This window comes from Lissotriton helveticus, chromosome 2_1 (assembly GCF_964261635.1).
Source record: "Lissotriton helveticus chromosome 2_1, aLisHel1.1, whole genome shotgun sequence".
Lineage (NCBI taxonomy): Eukaryota > Metazoa > Chordata > Amphibia > Caudata > Salamandridae > Lissotriton > Lissotriton helveticus.
Window position 1 is genome coordinate 478444595 of NC_136059.1, and position 18463 is coordinate 478463057.

Here is an 18463-nt window from a genome sequence, read left to right on the forward strand (position 1 = left end):
GAAAGAGCTCTCCACTTGCTGGATGTCCAACGCTGTCTCAAATTCTATTTACTAAAGACAAAACCCTTCCGCAAATCTTCACAACTGTTTGTTGCCTTCAGCACACCCAGGAAGGGCTTCCCTTATCAAAAAAAGGAATTGTCAGATGGGTTTCCAGTGCGATAGAGTATTGTCATCAGACAGCTGGAAAGCCTTTAAATGCACAAGTTCGTGCCCATTCGACAAGAGCAGTGTCCACCTCCACTGCTTTGTTTGCGGGAGTACCGATCCAGGATATCTGCAGGTCAGCGACCTTGAAGAGTACACACACCTTCACCAGGCATTACTGCTTGGATGCAGCCACAGGAAGAGATGTGGTGGTGGGAGAAGCGGTGCTGAGAAACCTTATCCAGTAACGGTGAGCCCTCTTTTCATCCCTCCGTCCTGGTTTCTTGGATACAAATGCACAGTTTTTATTATGTTTAGTGAGTGGTTACATTTCTAATATGCAGAATTCCATAATCAATTTGTATAGATAAATGATGTCTTGCATAGCTATACCAGGTCTGCATGGAGTCTAAAAATAAAAGAAAAGTCCCTTTTTCTACTGCTCGCTATTCTGATCCAGGCATGTGAATCTATGAAAGCTCCAATAGAGGAGTAAGAACACAAGTTGCTTACCTGCAACTGTAGTTCTCCAGTATTGGAAGCTTTCATAGATTCACATGCAACCCACCCTCCTCCCCTTGAGAGGCTCACCTCGGATTAAGCACAAAAGGTGTTAATGGCACAAGTGCATGAAAATCTGAGGGGCAAAAGGTTCTCAGGAGTGTTTGGTTCAGGGACAAGTTTGGTCTCTTTTACATAACGAAGGTTATGGGTTGCAAAAGGGAAATGGGCCTAGGTCTCTTTTCAGTTTGCTATACTACTAAGCATTGCTATTTTTTTGTACCGGAGACTCCCGTGTTGACGACTGGGAATGATTCAGGCATGTGAATCTATGAAAGCTTCCAAAACTGGATAACTAAAGTTACAGGTAAGTAACTTGTTTTCTTGCGGTAGTGTGGGCGAGCAGCCATAGGCCTAACATAGAGTATAAGATATTTGTTGTGCATACAATGACCAATAAATTAAAACACGACTCAAAGGGAATCCAAATCCAATTTTGTATAAGCTTCTTTCAAGATTTATTGTAAAACAAAGATCTTTGCGAAAAGTTAAGTGTTTTTAAATAGGAATTATGTACAGTTTCAAATGGACACTCTTGCAATTTTCAGTATTTGCTATGTTAACTTATGGAAGAAAATTAATTGGGTTTCGCAGGTAAGTAAATGTTAGACCTGGCACCATTGGCATGTGTCTCCCTTCCATTTTTGTTACTGTGCCTCATGTGTTTTGTTGGTGTTAGCTGCTCGGAGCACTATGCCACTGCCAATCAGTATCACAGTGCAAGTGCTCCCTATAGAAAGTATCTATGTTGATTGGTTTCCATGATTGGCTTATTTGATTTACTGTCAGGCCCTAGTAAAGTGCACCAGGAGTGCCAGGGCTTGTGAATCCAAATGCTGCTAGTGGGCTTGCATTCCTGGTTGTGCCACCCACAGAAGCAGCCTTGTAAAATGTGTCTAGGGTCTGCCATTGCAGAACCTGTGTGCAGTCTGGTACTGTCATGGTGACTGCACAAGTGCACCCACTTGCCAGTCCCTAAACCTTCCCTGAACTTCATATTAGTCACCTCTATGGTAGGCCCAAGGGCACGGTGCATTGTAAGCATAAGGTATAACAAGCCCTGATGTGTGTGGCATGTCCTAATGGTGAATTACAGCCATTTTCGTTTTTCACTATTGCAAGGCTACCTGTTCTCATAGGCCAGAATGGGCTGTTGGAATTGTTACATCCTACATTCCTAACCGACTCAGGGAACATGGTAGAAAGTAAAGTTTAGTATGACTGAACTCAGAATAATAAAATACATCTTTTAGTAAAGTTTATTTTAATATCCTGTGTTTGCAAATATCACTTTTAGAAAGCTGGTATTTGCTTGCCTAACCATTTCAGCCTGCCTCTGCTCTGATATGTATCTGCTGTCTGGTTTCTGTGTGTGACAGGGCTGGGGGATTCCAAGAGACCGGCTGGGGCTGCCAGGTGGTGAATAGAGAGATTACACCAGGATAGGTGGGAGGAGTGCCCCTGGGCTCTGAATAGGGCTGTGCTCTGCCACCACAATGCTGGCTCCACCTCCTGTGTAGCGTCTGATGTCTCTGCCCTGCACCTTGTAAGGAGAGAGGGGAGACTGTCAACAGAGTACTCCTGGACTGTACTTGTCATCCACAATGCTGGCTCCCCCTCCTGGGGAGTGTCTGATCTCCCTGCCCTGCACACTGAAAGAAGAAGCCAGAGTCTGCAAAACAAAGTGCTCAAGGTACGGACTGGATTAGGCAAAGGCCCCCCTGGCCTGAAAGAACAAAGGATTTTGGGTATAAAGATAGGAGCCCTGCTCCTAAGAAATCCGATCCTGCTTGAACCAAGACGAAACCTCTGCCTAAGTAGAAGGAACCAAGAAAGTTGAAGGAGGACTACTGTCTCTGTTCTGGGAGATTGGCCTGCAGTGGTTGCCTTGCTGCTGAAGGAAAGGAAGAACCTGCAAAGACTATTTACTTTTAAAGACTTGTGTTTCAAAGCTCTCCAAGGGCTTGTGTGTGAGCTTGCCCCCTGAACAGAGTCCCAGGACCAGTGGACTCTAACGACCTGGAGAAGAACTGCTGAGGGCGCTGCCTTATCCCGCAGCGCTAAAGGAGAGAACTGTGTGTGCGCCTCATGCCAAACTACTGCACACTCTGAGAACCCTGTGCCCACATGTCCGGCCCGAGCAATGCGACTTCTGCACCCTTTTCGAGCCATAGCTCGCAACGAATGGACCTGCCCGGCCCGACTAACGAGACTTCTGCATCACTTTGAGCTGTAGCTCTCACCGTCTGGACCGGCTGGGCCCAAGCAACGCGACTGCCGCACTCCGAGCAACGAGACTGTCGCACTTTCAGCCGTAGCTCACAACGTACGGCCCGGACTCCGCTTTTTGGGCTTTGTTCTCCCCCCTTTGCATCGGTCTGATCGATGCACCTCCTGCTGCTTTCCATAGGCTACTGCGCGTAGAGCGGCTGGGTACGACCCGTACCTACGAAGCGTACTGCCGTTCCACACCGAGCCTCCAGCGCCCCCACTCCAGGTATGGCGCGGACGCCTCAACGAAGTGCCCCGAATCCACAAAGCATCCCCCCCTCCTAGTAACGCGACCTAGAGCCTACGAGCCGTGACTCAACACGACAAGGAGGGCACCGCTGCGTGAGCCGCTTGGCGCAGCAACGCATCGTCCGTGACTAACTCCCCCCAAGCAAAAGGTACTGTGCCCGCATCGTACGCTGTATTCAAAGCGCACAGGACCGAAACGTCCTCCGTGCGCCCCAGACTCTGTTGGCTTCACCGTCGGGCCGAGTTTAGAAGTACGCTGCGCACAGACTCTGAAATTACGCCTTACTAAAAACTCTTTTTGCCTAAATAATCTTGTGGGCTGATTTAGAAACGTTATCTGGGTCTTGTACTAAGTCTTGCTGATATAACAACTATTTTTCATACAAACCCTGGTGTGGTGTTGTCACGGAGCTACTGTGTGTGATTACAAATGCTTAACCAATAACACTCCGAGATTAGCCTTGTCTGCTCGCGCCACGCAACCTAGAGGGTGAGCAGGGGTTATTTGAATGAGTAAGTCCCATGCCCTGACTAGAGGAGAGGGTTCCTGCTTGTCACAAGTTCTTACCTGTGCCAACCAGAGACCCCCAAATCTAACAGTTACCAAATCCAGTCTTTGGGATGCTGGGTGAGCAGAGGGCAAGGTTCATCTAAGGACAAACACTGCACCACCAGCTGCACAGCGGCAGCCGGGTGCAGGGGTCAAATTTGAAGATCAGGCCCAATGTTAACCAATGGAGACTGTGGGGTATTTGAAGACACACTGCTTGCAGGTAAGTAAAGCGTCAGCAGGGCTCAAGCTTTGGAGTTTTTATGCAAGCATGGGGGACCCAAGGCAGCACAAATATTACACCACCAGCGGCCCGGACTTGGCCGGGTGAAGGGAGAAAACACCCAGTCGTGTGCACAATGCAATTTAATGGAAACACTGGAAAACAGGCTGCAGTTGACGACTGGAGTCTGCACAGATAAAACCAGTGACAGGATAGGTAAGTTGGGATGTTGTAGGTCATAGATAAACCGTTGGACGAGCTCCTCAAGGCCAAGGGGCTTTGGGTATAGGTTTTTCCATTGACGTCAGGTTTCTCTTACCAGAGTTGGTCGCCGTCGAGGTGAGCATTTGGATTCACACTGCAGGCCTCGTCGTGGAGTCCAGGAGGGGTGAGCCATCACTGGACTTGAAATCAGGATTGCTGGGTGACCTTTTCTGGATCGGTTGGCCACCTGGACACAGGCATCAGGTGCAAAGTGGTCATTAATTGCGGATCCGGACTGCACCAGAGTCCTTTGCAGTTCTTTCTTATGTACTGAGTGGCTGTCCTCTGGAGTTCTGGCCTCCTTCAAAGGCAGGCAGTCTTTCCCTGGCTGGTGGAGGTCGCTGACGGCAGGCCAGTTGTCATTTCTTCAAGGGCTGGAAACAGGCCAGTAGGGCTGGAGCCAAGTTGGTGGGCGTTGAGTCTTATCTGCACAGCATCTTCTTTGTCCTTCTTGTCATTAGATTACAGAAACTAGTTTCAGGGTCTGGGTGAGCCACCTAAATATTAGAATCTGAAAGAAACACATACTGATAGATTCCTTACCTTAGAATTAACCCCAGGCATCTGACTGGATCCGGAAAGTTTTCATCAGCAGTACCCCTGCGTGTCGGTAGGCGTCGTTGGCGTCTTTGTCACTGAGATGACTGCGCAGGAGCTGCTTAGACGCACCCATGTGCGCTGACTTCAGTTCTTTCTTGTACTGCGCCAGCAAGCGCAGATCCCGGAAGACCAAGTACCCCCAGTATGTATAGGTTTTATAAAGCGCAGAAATCAACCCCGAAGGGGTATCTCTGTGCTATCTTAACAGGAAAGTCAGGCGAACACGTGCAGATAGAAATTATACTCCTAGTGCAGTTTTCAAGAGTTTCCTAAAGATAAGATTGGAGCAATTACGCAAGTCCACCTGTAGGGTGTTCCATAATTTTGAGGCCAGATGGACAACAGTTTTGCCGCCTGTTCTAAGTTTCTTAAACCGGCTAATTACTAACAGCCTTTACCCTTCCGATCTAATATGGCGATTTGGACAGTAGGCTCTGAATTTATCCACCCGGAAGCTGGGGATCGTGCCATAGAGTGCTTTATGTGATCCTGTCACCCCTCGCCTTCTTGCCCCTGCTCTGAAAAGACAAACTGCCCTGGGTGGAGGGGGTGGCTCTGGGGCTTGGGCCCGGCCCCTCCAACACTTCTCGCTGCGGTCTCTGCCTCCCGTGCAGTTTCTGCGGGGGGGGGTCGGGGGGTTCCGAGCAGGTGGGCAGAGCCCCCCCAGACAAGCGGACCAGTTTGGGACTGGCTCTCTGCAAGGGGCCCGAGTCCGAATCGCGCTGAATATAGTGTGGGGCAGAGCGCGAAATCATGCCAAACCTGTGAATTCGGTGACCGCAACACTTGGTACAGCAAATGAGCCGCTCGGCGCCACTTTTCACCCGAGGGAACGGGCTGCCCGCTGTCTTTTTGCTGGACCAGGAGACGCAATGCCGACCGCCGTTTTATGTCCATACTCCGATCCACCTCAAGACGGTCCACAACCCTCCCTTCTGATCCGGATACACCCCATGAAGCCAGCGAAGTGAGCGCATTGCAATCCAAGGAGAAGCGGCGCCTACCTTAGATTCCCTGACTTTTGCGCGATGAGAGGGGTGTCCCGATTGCGATCTTGAGGCACCTGACCGCAAAATGGCGTGGCGGCGAAGAAGCGCTGCCTTATTTGTTCCGATTTTGCCCTCTGCGCTCCATTGCAGCGAGTTTACCACTCTCTAAGCACATTCTCAACTGGACTCTCATATGCGTTCTGCTAAAACGCTGCCTGCAGCCTGCCTGAGCGAACACGACCAGCCCATGCCGCCTGACCTTAAGATGGCGGATTTGGGACATTGTAATACACACCACCATGCTCGGCCATGCTCTGTGACTGTAACCCAGGCCCCACAGTGATCAACATTGGAGACCAGTGCCAGTGAGGCTCAGTGCCAGTACTAATCAGTGCCAATGCCCAGTACCAGCAATGCTCAGATAGCCAGGGCACTGAATAAAGTGAATAGCTCGTGAGTGGTGAGGCCTAACCCCCCCCCCCCCCCTCCCCCCCGCCAGTCCGGAGCTGTGCTATCCGATTCCCTGAGACAGAGAGTGTGCTGAAGACGCGGCGATGGGTAGGAATAATGGACAAACTTACTATCATTGCCGGACTGTATTGCCCTGAGGTCCTGTGGGTGAAAGAGATTTTAAGTGTGTATGAAGGAGTTGAGGACCACTGTAGCAGGAGGACTATTGGCCCGATGGGGGTTGAATTTGCACAGACGGTCCGGGGAAAATAGTTTTCTGGGCTGAATACAGCTGGGGCCTGAACGCTGGATTAAATAATTGCAATCCGCTGGGCCGGTGGCAGAGGCAAGCGTGTGGCCGCTTTTCTTAATCTGTGGCTCAAGCAACCCTGTATAACTGGGTCCAACTTTCCAACCTTGCCGCACAGCGCGGACCTTCTGATAGATACATCTGCCGTGTGGATTCCTCACCTTGTGAATATCCCCCTTGCGCCAGCAACGTTCGGAAATTTTCTTCGTAGTACGCCGACGTGGGCGACGTCACAGGAGCACGGCATCGCGCGCGACTCCGTCTGACGTCACCGACCCCATATCAGGCCCACGCCGGCGTGATGACGTCAGTTCCCTTTTTTCCGCGTCTTCGACGCTAACTGTTTTCGGGATCTTACTGCGATACTTAGTATCTTTCTGTTAATTAATCGACACTGTTTCTCTCTTACGACTTGATTCTTCTCCGAAGATGTCGTCGAGGAAAACAGGCTTTAAGCCGTGTAGGTCTTGTGCCCGCACGATGTCCATCACTGACCCACATAAGGACTGTTTGTGGTGTCTTGGTTCGAGTAACGACGTCAAGAACTGCAATTCCTGTTTTAAGATGAATCCGAAGGCACTTCGAGAACGTGAAGCTAAATTACTTTTAGCGAAGGTAAAACAGGATTCTGGACGTTATTCAAGATCGACGTCACGGAGGTCGAAGTCGAAGCAAAGGTCTCGATCGAAGTCGGTATCGGCGTCGAGATCCAGAGCGGGTTCGAGATCTGGTGAGGATACGAGATCTAAAGAGAAATCGAAATCCAGGGAAAGATCGAGGTCTAGATCTAAATCGGCTTCCGGTCACGCTTCGAGCTCCTCGAGGAGAAAGCATAAGAGGAGGAAGCACAGTTCGAAACATCATTCAGAGAAGGAATCCTCTGACTCGAAGAGAAGGTCTCATAAACATCGTAAAGACTTTGTCTCTCCTTCTCCTGCTTTATCGAAAGAAGGTTCTCCGGCCCCGGAGCCAGAACCGGAGCCGGATCCGGATCCGATGTCCTCGGAACATGAAGAGGAAGAAGAAGTGATTCCTCAAGAACCGACTCCAGCGGAGACTCCTGCGGATCCGGAAGGTCAGAGTGAGGGTGTGTCGGGGCGACCTCCATTGGATCCGGTAGGTCTGTACCCTCCCTTTCCTGGTCCTGGACAGGATCCCTCGCATTTTTTAAATGCAATGTTCGGAGTATATTCCAGGGCAATGTACCCCACTGGAGCACCTGTTGGTCCCATGGGTCCATTATCATACAATCTGGGTATTCCTCAGTCGTATGCCCCAACTCCATTTATGCCATTCATGCCGGCGCCTCTTCCACCATGGCTCGGTACGGCTCCACCGAGGTCTTCGACTCCGCATGCGGCTTCGCCGACTCCGGATCGACCTCGCAGTCGAGATCGAGGTACCACACCTGTTCATGACTCTCGTCCTGCTCCGGCTCCTCGATCGACGTCGGAACCGGCTCCGTCGGAGTCGTTACCGGATCCGTCTACGTCGATTCGATTGGAGTGGTCGAGGCGAAGAGCTCAGCGCCTTCTAGAACAAAAAGATGATGAGAGTTCTGATGTGGAAGAAGGCGAGCTTCCTGATCATGACGATGATTTCGATGAACTTCGGGATGCTAGTGGTCTAGAACTCTCTCCTGAGTGGGTTCTGCCTTCAGCTTCTGATGCTCCATCTAGGGACGTGGCACCCTATCACGTGGTCATTAGGAAGGCTGCTGACCTTCTTAGTTTAAAGCTGCCCACAGTGGAGTACAAACCCAACATCCTCACTGAAGTCTTACATTCTCCTTCTTCAATTGTGGAACCTACACTGCCTTTTACTGATGCCTTGACGGATCCAATAAAGGAGATTTGGAAGAAGCCCTTATCTGCTCCTGCAGTTTCAAGAGTTATTGCAAGACGCTATAGGGTGACTCCTGATGACCCTGCATTTCTTTCTACGCATCCATCTCCGGAAAGTCTTGTGGTTCAGGCGGCTTGCTCTAATAGGGCTGCTGGCTCCTTCCCTCAAGTGCAAGCTGACAAAGAGTCTAAAAAATTAGATCTGTCTGCGAAGAAGACTTTCTCTTCTGGGAGCATGGCTCTTAAATCATCAAATGCTACTTGCCTTTTAGGTAGATACGTGCATGCGCTAATGGACTCAGTGAAGCAATTATCATCAAAACTTCCTGAGGATGATAAGAAGAACTTTAATGAGGTTGTCTCTGACACTCAGGCTGCTGCCCGCATGGTCATTCAAAGCGGTATGGACACTGTGGATTCTGTTGCTAGAATTATGGGTTCATCCATTGCGACCAGGAGAGCCGCATGGCTAAAGTCTTCAGATTTCTCTGCGGATGTGCAATCTACATTGCTGGACTTACGCTTTGATGGAACTGGCCTTTTCGGTAAGAAGGCTGATGTAGCCTTGGAAAGATTTAAGGACAGCCGTGCCACCGCTAGATCTTTGGGTCTGCAGATGAGAGGGTCGACGACTAAAAAGTTCAAAGGATTTGGCAGATCTTCTTTTCGTCCCTTCAAGCAAGGCCAACAGCAACAGCAGCAAAACCCTCTATATAGATCCTATAGAGGTAAACAGAGGGGTCGTGGACGTCAAGTCTCCTCTTCCTCCAATAATGCCCAACCCCCACCCGCATCAGCAAAGCAGCCCTAGATCCACCATTCTGGATCATGTAGGGCCAGTAGGGGGTCGGCTTACTCATTTTTTACGAGATTGGGAATCGGTTACATCAGATCTTTGGGTTCTCAATCTCGTAGAGAATGGGTATGCACTTCCTTTTCAGGAATTCCCTCCCAATTACCCTCCTTGCCAAGGTTATTGTTCGGAGGACAACCTGCTTCTCCTGCAGGAGGATGTCCTGGCTCTGTTTCGAAAGGGTGCGATAGAGGTGGTTCCAGAGCAGGAGAGGGGTCAAGGGTGCTACTCCCGGTATTTCTTGATTCCCAAGAAGGATGGCAGGCTTCGGCCGATCCTGGATCTCAGGATTTTGAACTTCTATCTCAAACAGGAGAAGTTCAAAATGCTCACCCTTGCTCAGGTTCTTCTGGCGCTGATAGAAGAAGACTGGATGGTGTCGATCGACTTGCAGGATGCGTATTTTCACATCCCAATCCTGAAGTCGCACAGGAAGTATCTCCGTTTTACGGTGGGATCGCAGCACTACCAGTTTGCGGTCCTTCCCTTTGGACTTACTACTGCGCCTCGAGTCTTCACCAAGGTGATGGCAGTGGTGGCAGCACATCTCAGAAGGTCAGGTATTCCTGTATTCCCTTATCTAGACGACTGGCTGATCAAAGCAGAGTCCCCGGAGAAGGTGCTCCATCATCTACAAGAGACAACTCAGTTGTTACACAGGTTGGGTTTTTCGATAAATGTACCCAAATCTCACCTGGTGCCCTCCCAGCGCAACCTGTTCATAGGTGCGGTACTGGACACTACTGTATGTCGTGCATTCCCTCCACCTCAGAGGATTCACGACATTCAGGAGATGATTCCTTTATTCTTCAATGGAGCGGTTGTTCCGGTCCTGAAGGTCCTTCGTCTGCTCGGTCTGATGGCTTCTTGCATTCTGTTGGTCAGTCATGCACGCTGGCACATGAGGGCACTCCAGTGGTGCCTCCGCAGGCAGTGGTATCAGCACAACGGAGATCTCGGGGAGTCAGTGAAGATCTCCAGAGAAGCTGCAGCGGATCTGTCTTGGTGGGGCGTGGAAGGCAATCTGTCGCAAGGAAAGCCTTTTCAACTGCCTACATCAGTGGCCACAGTGATAACGGATGCATCCACTCTCGGGTGGGGTGCTCATCTGGGAGACCTGGAGGTCAAAGGTCTTTGGTCTCCGGAGGAAAGGTTGTTTCACATCAACCTTCTGGAATTGAGGGCGATACGTTTGGCGCTCAAGGCCTTCCTCCCTTCCCTTCGCGGTCGGTCAGTCCAAGTCCTGACGGACAACACGACTGCGATGTGGTACATCAACAAGCAGGGAGGAGTAGGGTCGCAGTGTCTCTGCAGAGAGGCTCTGCGTCTCTGGTCCTGGGTTCAGGACCATCAGATTTGTCTGGTGGCAAATCATCTGGCCGGAGTTCTGAACGTTCGTGCAGACAGTCTCAGTCGGCAGTTCTCTGCCGACCACGAGTGGAGGCTTCACCCGGAGGTTGTTCACGACATCTTTCAGATGTGGGGGACTCCTCGGGTGGATCTATTCGCAACTCGCGAGAATGCGCACTGCCTGTCATTCTGCAGTCTCCAGTATCCGATGCAAGGAGCATTGGGGGACGCGTTTCAGTTGAGTTGGGAAGATCAACTCCTTTACGCGTTTCCTCCCATACCTTTGATTCCTCGGGTTCTGAGGAAGATTCGTCAAGACCGGGCCCAAGTCATATTGGTCGCTCCGGATTGGCCAAGAAGGGTGTGGTATTCGGACCTACTCCACCTCTCCTCTCACCCGCCGCTCCGTCTCCCTCACAGGGCAGACCTCCTCTCTCAGATGGAGGGGCAGGTTTTACACCCCCACCTCCAGACATTACACCTTCATGCCTGGAGATTGAACGGGGCAACTTGAGTTCTTTTTCTCTTCCTCACGAGGTAGTGGATGTCATTCTCTCTGCCAGGCGTGACACCACTAAGTCCATTTATTCCTATAGATGGTCAAGATTTGTTTCTTGGTGCAGGGAGAGAGATGTTGACCCTTTGAAGGCTCATTTGTCTAATATTTTACAATTTGCCCTTTATCTGGCGCAGCAAGGTTTGGCTGTGGCCACGGTCAAGGGGTATCTTTCTGCCTTATCGGCATTTCTATGTTTGCCGGATAAGCCATCTCTCTTTAAATCTCCGGTGGTTTTGAGATTCTTGAGGGGTCTCATAAATATGTTCCCTCCTACTCCTTTTGTTGTTCCTCATTGGGATTTGAATCTTGTGCTGACCTTCTTAATGGGTTCTCCCTTCGAGCCCTTGCATAAGTGTCCATTGAGGCTTCTCTCTTTTAAAACGATCTTCCTCGTTGCAATCACCTCGGCAAGGAGGGTAAGTGAGCTTCAAGCTCTAAGTTCCAAACCCCCATTCCTGACCATTCATGCTGAAAGGATGGTTCTCAGGACCAGGGCTGCTTTTCTGCCTAAGGTGGTGACTCCTTTCCATCTTGGGCAGTCCATTACCCTTCCTACCTTCTATCCTCCCCCTCACCCGTCTAAGGAGGAAGAAAGACTGCACCGTCTGGACCCTAAGAGGGCGGTGTCGTTCTATCTGGACAGGACTAAAGACTTCCGGATGGATGACCAGCTGTTTGTTGTTTTTGCTGGCTGCAAGAAGGGCAGAGCGGTGCACAAGCGCACACTTTCCAGGTGGATAATCCTGTGCATCAAGATCTGCTACTCTCTTGCTGGTAAGGACCCTCCTGAGGGTATTAGAGCACATTCTACTAGAGCAAAGTCTGCAACATCTGCTTTGTCTAGGGGTGTACCTGTTGAGGATATTTGCAAGGCCGCGACTTGGGCCTCCCTCCACACTTTCGCGAAGCATTACTGCTTGGATACCGAGGTGAGGAGGGATGGCCACTTCGCGCGCTCTGTCCTCCAAGACTTCCTGGTGTAGCAGAGTGGGCACCCTCCTCCGGGAGTGGGGACTGCTGTGGGAATCTATTCACAAGGTGAGGAATCCACACGGCAGATGTATCTATCAGAAGAACAAGTTACTTACCTTCGGTAACGCTTTTTCTGGTAGATACTATATCTGCCTGTGGATTCATCACTGACCCACCCGCCTCCCCGTTGTCCACTCTGCTATACTTGGTCTTTCTGTATATATGTTTATACTATTGATTTAGTTCTATGTGTACTGTGTACATTGTATATTTGCATATTTGCTGTCGTTGGTCCGTCCGTGTGCCTCGAAGGCACGGAAAAAAGGGCGGAACTGACGTTATCACGCCGGCGTGGGCCTGATATGGGGTCGGTGACGTCAGACGGAGTCACGCGCGATGCCGTGCTCCTGTGACGTCGCCGTACTACGAAGAAAATTTCCGAGCGTTGCTGGCGCAAGGGGGATATTCACAAGGTGAGGAATCCACAGGCAGATATAGTATCTACCAGAAAAAGCGTTACCGAAGGTAAGTAACTTGTTCGTCAGGCTGGCCGTGAAGGAGGCCACATGACCATCATGAGGATGCTGTTGCCTCTTCTACAGCTGTGCAACAAGTAGTGCCAGCTGCACAGTTTAGGCCTTTTACAGCTGCGCAGCAAGTAGTGATAGTTGCACCGTTTAGGGCTTCTACAGCTGTGCAGCAAGTAGTGCCAGCTGCATCTTTTAAACAACTTTATCAGTGAAGACAGTTTTGTTTGAGTTAGGACTCCCACTGCCTTGGCAGCAGCCTTGACATTATGGATTCAGGGCATCTGTGCCCCCTGCCGAGTTGGCCTGGGAGTCTCCAAGGTATTTAGGGCGCCAGGCCCTTATACGGACATGTGGTGCTAGGAAATGTTTTCCATTTAGTACGAGTTACGCACCCTGTTCTGAGTACCTCTAGAGGTGGTTTTATGATGACGATGTTGTTGTGCATTCTTAAACCTTGTTAGTCAGATCTTGTTCCACCCCATGCTCTTTCCCCCTAATGTTAATGTTAATCAGGAGATTAGGGTTCAATAGTAGTCTGTTGAGATTATCGGCATGCAACACGTTTGGTGCCGAATGTGCCTCTGTTACAGGCTGATGCTAAAGTCAGTGATCACCAGTGGTCACTGGGTGTTCATGATAATCTGTTCTACTTTGACCAAATTTGCTTTGTGATGGTTTTGAAAATGGTCAAGTTGGTCCTTTCATATGTAAACTATTCCTTTGTTTATCTAGTGCCAAGTGACACCATGCATACTTAGATGAAGGGCCCCACAAATACCCACCCCACTTCCCGGACGACACATTAGTTCTGATTTCTTCACCCAACATCTGGAATATGTGCCTCCTTTTTGGCCTCTTACCTCTCATCACCACAGCCTTCCTAGTAACAGCTTTCTCATATCCCCCCCCCCCCCACCTCCCTCCGGCTAATTTTCCCAACATGGCTACCACTCGAGTTAAGACTGGAATTAATTGCTACAAAATCATTTATCCTCCCAACCAGAAGAAAGCTTCAGTAAAACGATTGAAATATAATACTATTGAACGTTTCCCTGATTCCCTTTTTGTTAATCAATTTTACAATGGTCGTCTTGGGAGGCTCAAAAGATTTCTTCTTCTTCACTCACGACACCCCCTCTTGGTCCACCAGCTTATATAATTTCCTTAACGTCACCTCCTCCTCCTCCTCTATCCCTCATGGCAGACAACTAAAAATGTCCCACTCTGCGCGTTTCAATGGCTACCTCACTATCTCACTCTATAATAACGGTACTGTCATGATCCAAGGCAAAGACTCCTGTCTCTCGCTGTTTGACCACCTCTTCCCCTCCCTACTCCACTCCTCTGCGACTGGGTTATCCCCTAACTCCTCACCTAGCTCCACCCACTACTCACTTTCTCCTCCCCTGACTCCCCTACATACCATTAGGGTGCACCCTCGAGAAGCACAGGCAGGCCCTCTTCCCTCCCCTGTGCCCTCCTCACCCTTCACAGTTTGCCCTCCCATTCATCACTTCAGCCTTACCTCTAACTAATACGCTCCTCGTCCAATCTGCAACATCACGGTTCCCCCATATCTTCCTCACCCATATTCCTACATGCCACCCCCCTTTTGAGTCCACCTCTCCTCCAACCCTCTCCCGAGGTTAACCCTCACTACGCTCCCCCTTATTCCTCCATCACCCCTCTCCTCTACCCCCTCCTCCCCTCGTTTTTCTCCCTGATTTGTCCTCCAACCCATTGCATCTCTCTCCTTCCACCCTCTCCTCCAACTATGCTGTGCTACCCCCTTGGTACCCCTTCCATTTCCCTCCCTCGGGCACAGCAGAACCACTTCCTTTCTTCAATTTCTCTTTCTCCCAACCCCCCTCACTCTGCCAGATGCCCGTTCCCCTACAGCCACCTCCTCTCGACGACCGGACCTCCTCAACCACCACCCCTCTTTTCCTCTCTAACCTCCTACATTCCCAGGACTCCACACAATCCTCCCCTCTCCTTCTACCATACCGCCCTGATCTGTACCGAGCTCCCCCTAAATTTGTCCTTAATTCCCTTCCTTCTTGCAACTCCAACAAAGACAACTCTCCCTTCGCCTCTGACTCACCAACTCCCGCTATCAACCTCCACCTTTCCCCACTTTTGAACCCTACACCTCAAATCCCCTCCTTGGCGCTTGGATTGAGGCAATGCACCCTTGCTGACCTCCAGTAACATATACTGGAGGCATGTGAAAACACAGACCGAGACAGGAGCGACCGAGGGGGCGAGTGAAGGGGGAACAAACACAAGCGGCGAAGATGACAAAAGATATGATGCCTAAATAAAAACGCTACTGCAAACAGACCCTGATGTACCACACGACAATGGCCAGATAGGGAATGCACAAACTGCCCAGCTCAAACATAAAACTTGGGGACACTGCGAACCTACGGCCAGATGTGTGTATAATGACCCACTGGTTGTCTAGCGCCCACCCGGCCCCACGTATCTCATGCACACGCCCCACACAGCCTGCTTAACGTATTAGCAAATTCAAAACCCTTAGCTCCACTGCTGTTAGATAATTACATAGTATGATTCACCAGTTGTATTGCTTTCTTTTATTAACTGTCTGATATTTACAGACTGACAAATAATATGTGACTGTATACATTTACCAAAATAACCTTTTCCTAAAACTTACAGGTGAAATAAGACTTGAACGTATGAGACTGATTTTATGTGTAAGTACTTTTATGGATAACCTTCTCTATGGTATTCTTCGAATTGTAACTAAAGTTAGTACAGGACAATTTTATATATGCCAAAGAAGTGCTGTATTGTGATCTATCTCTAATTGCTGAACTATATTATTATGGATGTATATTAAAATAAATGGCAAAAAAAAATGTTGAAAAAAGGTATCCATGCAATACATATCTGGGCTTTGCGGGGACAGGGGCGGAGAAGGGAGGAAAAGCGTACTTGATGAGAAACTCAGTCGGGCATAAGTTCCCGCCAGAGTGTCTCTTTAGTTCGAGTGTGACGTGCTGGTCAAGTAACCTGGAAGTGGTTTGTATTGACAGTCTAGTCCAGAAACCCTGGAAAGCAGCCAGTGACTAGAATGCTAACTACTATCCGGTACACAAGCGCATCTAGGCATGTAATTCAGTATGCAGTACCAGCAGCCGCTATGGAGAGCCGTTCTGTACAGTGGACTGGAATGCTGACTGCTGTGCTGTGCACATGCGTGAGTTTAGCAAGTAATTTAATGCGTACATTCAGAGACCTAGTAACCTTATAGCAGGACAATACATGCTGCATCTCTAAGGGGCCCTCCTCAGGACCCATGCCCTACATACCAAAAGGTACCCCTTACTAGGGACTTACAGCGGTGCAAAGGGCCTTGCCAATTGTGGAACAATTAGGCATTTACATAATTTTTGTGAAATAATACTGGCAACCTGGTTAGCAGGAACCCAGTGCTCTTCAAAGTTGCATCAGCTATCAGGCAAATCATGGGGCTAACTATGTACAAAAGGGGCACTTTCATACAGGCATTTTATAAAAACCTCCTAAACATGACTAAGGGCCTGATCACGACTTTAGCGCTGCAACAACGGCACAATGCAGCCTTTGCTGCGCAAGCACCGCCGACTGTATTACGAGTTGGAAATGTGCAGCTTGTAATATGGTTGGCAGTTCTTTGGCCATTCCCATGGTGGTGCACTGCAGTGGGAACTGGCAAAAAGTTCCAGCATGGCATGGACTGTGACTTCCATGCTGTGCTTTAACTGGGGGAAATATATTCATGGGGGGGGGGGGCATGTTGTGCCCCCTGAATGTATTCCCAGGGCATGGGGGCCCTGTAGTTCTTGCAGCGCCAGCTTATTCATGGTGGGTCTCTGCCATGAAATTGCTGGTGGTGGAAGAACTCCAAGTATGCTGCTCGGGACTTTGCCAGTCCCTGCTCAGTATATTGTGTTGTGGGGCTCCTGCACCACTGACAGGGTACCACTGTTCCCTTGTGCAGCTGGTGTTCCACTGGCACAGATAAAACTTTGTTAGTTGTAATCTGCAGTACAGCGGAACCCCCTCACCCCTCCCACCTCCATACTCGTAATTATGCCCTTAAGTTAGCAAAGTTAAAAGTTTTGGTCTGAATAATATGCAAACTGACTGACTTATTAATTTTTGTTTGATGCGTTTCCTTTTCCAATAGGTACTATGTGTTTAATTCTTCAGATGGATACCTTTACAATGCTGTCAAACAGAAGAGGCAACCTTACTAAAGCTGTAAGGGTTCCAATGTAGTTATTGATAATCTTTTGAGTATTAAATGCAGAGGTATAACCCCATTATGCTCTCAGAGTACCGAATACGAAATCGTGATATGTAGGAGGTAGAATCTTAATGTGTTTACAATAATATAAATATCTGCGTTGCTCGTTGTTCTGGTTTCATAAGTAAAAGTTTTATTTCATATTTATCTACCAATTGTAGCCCCCTTTGTTTCCATAAGTGGAAAGTTTACAGTAAACATATGAAAAGTGATTTGTGGTTTTCCGTTATACTGTCTTGGGTGTATCAATCTGTATATGCAACAACAAGGTCAGTTTCCCAGTCGTCACTGAGCGAGAGTCTGACTTTGCGTACCAACGGAAAAAAGGACCATTATCACCATTTAAACGCATGGGAAACTACTACCATTTAAAACCATATATATATTATTTATTGTAATAAAGGCTTGTACAAATATCTATTTTCGCAAACTGCCAATTTGTCAAGTAATTGCAAATAAAAAAATTAAAGTGGTTTTTTTTGTTTCCTGTTACTGACTCTAAAATAAAGTGTATCGCTGTAATTAATATTTATTCATAATTATTGTGGTTTTAAAAATTAAATGTCTTGAAATTTCACTGTTGTATTCATTTTTCCCTCTAAAATACATTTCAGTTAGTAGGTAAAAATTAAGTATTAACTGGGTATTAATATAATACCCCGCCCATTACCCCTATATCCTGTCACTAAAGGTGAATCTAGAAGTGCTATTAAACATTATTGAAATTTAATGCTAAAATAAAATGTATTTAGAGACCAAGGGGCCTATGACAATCTCTATTGTAAACCCTCCGACCTTAGGTCAGAGGCTTTACAACTGAGGTAGCCCATTTCATTTCTGACCAGCTGATTACCATACAGCCGGTCAGAATTGAACTGGCCTGTCATTACAGCTGGATTGCGACTGGCTCCAGGAGCCCATAAGCCATTCAGAGACCGGCCTGTAGTCCCATAGGAAGGTGTTTCCACCTTTAGGATTAGGATGCTTGGTTTCCCATAGTCTTTCTGACATGGTAAGCCTGATGGAAAGCGAGTTTTTTTAAACATGTTTTGTTAAACATTTGAAAAAAACACTAATTGTTCAATTTAAGTTGTTTGCAATGTCTAAATTAGAATATCAAAAATTTATTATTTATATCTATGTTCCATAAATAATAAAAGAAATTTAAAAAAATGGACACTAAGGGGTCCATTACGATGTCGGGCGGATCGCCAACGCCATGGTGGCGATCCGCCCGACAGAAATGCCCGCCCGACACCCCTTTTCCCCCCGACATGTTACGATGGTGGGGGGGACCGCAGCGGAGGCAAACACCGCCCGCCACTTTTCCGCCCCGGTCGCCTTGCGTCCGGGGTGGAAAAGGGTTCATATGGTGGCGGTGTCTATCAGACACCGCCAGCCATATTTGGATTTGTGTGAA

General features: G+C 48.7%; 1 long non-coding RNA gene across 2 annotated transcripts in view; it reads left to right on the forward strand.

Annotated features, from left to right (window-relative positions):
• The window catches only part of LOC144819391 (uncharacterized), a 75961-nt gene extending 58946 nt beyond the window's left edge, over positions 1-17015 (forward strand). For both annotated transcript variants that reach the window (XR_013607336.1, XR_013607337.1), the window contains 2 exons: positions 15408-15445; positions 16924-17015. This is a non-coding gene — a long non-coding RNA (uncharacterized LOC144819391). The remainder of the gene's footprint in view (positions 1-15407; positions 15446-16923) is intronic.
• Positions 17016-18463: the final 1448 nt, after the last annotated feature.